Source organism: Mobula hypostoma, chromosome 31, assembly GCF_963921235.1.
Source record: "Mobula hypostoma chromosome 31, sMobHyp1.1, whole genome shotgun sequence".
Lineage (NCBI taxonomy): Eukaryota > Metazoa > Chordata > Chondrichthyes > Myliobatiformes > Myliobatidae > Mobula > Mobula hypostoma.
The window spans coordinates 4,327,592-4,330,852 of NC_086127.1; the positions used below are offsets into that span (position 1 = coordinate 4,327,592).

Consider the following 3,261-nt stretch of genomic DNA (forward strand, 5'->3'; position numbering starts at 1 on the left):
ACCTTCCCCAACAAATTCGCAAGCACTGACTTGAGACTCACTGACCCGTCTTTTACAGGATTATCCCCATTTCGATCCTTCAATAATGGAACAACATTAACCTGATTAGAAAACATAAATAGACGTTAGCCAACATTATGTTAATTTCATATCTGTATATAAGTGTCATTCCACAATTCCACAATATATATATATATTTCATTGCATAATATTTCTATATCGGACACTGGTGAGATCACGACCGGAGAATTGTCCACAGCATTGGTCACCGCTCTTACAGAAGCGGGGTGGAAGAGATCAGAGAAGGTTCAATTGACTGACGCTGTGAAATGGGAAGACGGTATTTGAAGAAGAGATTGGACGGGTTGGGCGTGCATCTGCTGGAGTTTTACAGGAGTGAGAAGAAACTCGATCGAAACCTCTAACACCGCAACGCCTAAGAGAAATTTGGCTGGCTACACGATTGGGGAGGGCTACAGTCGGGGCGTGAGTCGATGGGACTGGGCGGTAAATGGTTGGCACGGACTGTGTGGGCCGAAGGGCTGGCTTCTTCGTTGTGATGTCCTAGTGCTCCATCCAGAAGGCATGATTGAGAGCAGGGTGCTTGTTGTCCCGGGACATCATTGCCAATATTAGGGGTCGGCTATTTAACTGAGAGGTGAGATAGTTGGTTCACCACTGAAGGGAAGCATCTTCAACCGTGACAGTGTACTGTATACTTCTGACTGCTTCTAAGGCAGAGCTGTCGCATTTCCTGACTTTCAAGGGGGTGATGTGTTACTGCGGTCGAGGGAGAATGCGGAATAGACTGAGATTAGACGCAGCGAAGCCCGAGGGTCGGTCGGAAGTCCGGAGGCCTGCCCTAGATTTGGAGGACTGTCCGCGTGTGCGCGGCTGGGAGCGGGAGATAGGCTTATACTCGTTGGTATTTAGAAGATTCGGGGGGGGGGGCGGATCTTAACGAAACGTATAAAATCCTAAAGGGATTGGACAGGCTAGATGCAGGAAGATTGTTCCCGATATTGGGGAAGTCCAGAAAGAGGAGTCACAGTTTGAGGATAAAGGGGAAGCCTTTTAGGACCGAGATGAGGAAAAACTTCTTCACACAGAAAGTGATGAATCTGTGGAATTCTCTGCCACATGAAACAGTTGAGGCCCGTTCATTGGCTATACTTAAGAGGGAGTTAGATGGCCTTTGTGGCTAAAGGGATCAGGGGGTATGGAGAGAAGGCAGGTACAGGGTTCTGAGTTGGATGATCGGCCATGACCGTACTGAATGGCGGTGCAGGCTTGAAGGGCCGAATGGCCTACTCCTGCACCTATTTTCTATGTTTCTATGTTTCTATCTCCTGTCAGAGTTACCTTATGCACCAATAGTCCTGCACCGACAGTTACTTTCTGTAAAACAGTCAGGCTATTCATACAGCTAAATCTTAACGTGCTCACTATCTTCCTGTATTATGATGCATCAGATCCGGAGTGGCAATCGAAACGCTCTCGTTTCCTTGGCTGTGTAAGTCCAGGGAAGACAATCTCCGGCCCCGCCAGACATCTGAGATTGAGGAGCCCCACCCCTCCCAAACCCCCGGTTGGCGTGGATGCTGTGTAATTTGCTATGCGGAGGGTGAGAAACATTGTCCAGTATTGGCCAGGATTTCCCGTAGGGTCCTCTGTTCCGCCACCGCCTCCAGTGTGTCCAGTTTGACTCCTGTAACACACCCAGACTTTCTAATCAGTTTATTGAGCCTGTTGGCATCGCCCGCGTTGAGGCTGGGGGTGTGTGGTGGGGAAGGAGTTGGAAAAAAATCACTGTTCATATCGTCAGGTTGGAGGCCATTGGTCCTCCGACCTGAGAGTGACCTCACTGTGGAGAGGAGTGGAGCAGGAGGGGAGGCCGTGGGCCGACCTGTCGAAATGGGAATGGAGAGTGGAACTCCGACGGGGTACGCGGAACGGCAATGACAGACATTTAAAAGACACGTGGACAGGGGCGTTGACTGGAAACTTTCAGAAGATCGCTGGGGACAAACGCCGGCGGATGGGCCTGACTCGAATGTGGCATCGCAGGAGCCCGTTCAGCTGAAGGGCCGAACTACGTCATGTGAACCTGTGTATGACGATACCCTGTTGAGCCGATGGGCCAGTCTACGTCATGTGAACCTGTGTATGACGATACCCTGTTGAGCCGATGGGCCAGTCTACGTCATGTGAACCTGTGTATGACGATACCCTGTTGAGCCGATGGGCCAGTCTACGTCATGTGAACCTGTGTATGACGATACCCTGTTGAGCCGATGGGCCAGTCTACGTCATGTGAACCTGTGTATGACGGTGACCCGTGAGCTGATGGGCCTGTCTACGTCATGTGAACTTCTGTATAACGATGACTCATCCCGCTTGTTTCTGTAGTTGCTTATGTCTCCGACTCTCTGACTCCGGGACTCGTGTGAAATGCCAAAGATGTCAAAAGGACGAGACAGGCAGAAGCTTACAAAGCGCGTTCCAGAAGTCGTTTAGATGGAAAGCAACGGGTCAAACTCACGATATAAAAGTCAACGCCTGAACAGGGACTTGAACCCTGGACCCTCAGATTAAAAGTCTGATGCTCTACCGACTGAGCTATCCAGGCTCCGGGAAAATCCGGCTCCAGAGCGCCCACCGGAGGTTGACTGACTACTCTGGCATTGATCTCATTCCTCGCTGTCTTCCCCGACCCATTATCACCTCCGCCTCCGACGGAGAGTTCCGGGTTCAAGTCCCGGTCCAGACGCTGCCGCGTTCCCAGCACGAAGCACACAAAAGTTCACACGTGAGAGATTTACATTTAAGGTTTTATTTCAAAGGAGAAGTGCGGGAAATTTTTCTCTCTCTCTGTCAGGAGCCAGAGTACATATATTATGTAATTATCGATTATTATGCACATGTCCTGGAACATGGAACATAGCAGCCTCTAATCACCTTGTACACCTCTATCGACACAAACACGAGGAAATCTGCAGATGCTGGAAATTCAAGCAACACACATCAAAGTTGCTGGTGAACGCAGCAGGCCAGGCAGCATCTCTAGGAAGAGGTACAGTCGACTTTTCTGGCCGAGACCCTTCGTCAGGATTAACTGAAGCAAGAGCTAGTAAGAGATTTGAAAGTGGGAGGGGGAGGGGAGATACAAAACGATAGGAGAAGACAGGAGGGGGAGGGATGGAGCCAAGAGCTGGACAGGTGATTGGCAAAGGGGATACGAGAGGATCATGGGACAGGAGG

The 3,261-nt window shown here is 50.2% G+C and overlaps 1 non-coding gene across 1 annotated transcript; it reads right to left on the reverse strand.

Annotated features, from left to right (window-relative positions):
* Nucleotides 1–2,556: 2,556 nt before the first annotated feature.
* Nucleotides 2,557–2,629, reverse strand: trnak-uuu (transfer RNA lysine (anticodon UUU)). Its single transcript has one exon. It is a non-coding gene; the product is annotated as a tRNA-Lys (tRNA).
* Nucleotides 2,630–3,261: the final 632 nt, after the last annotated feature.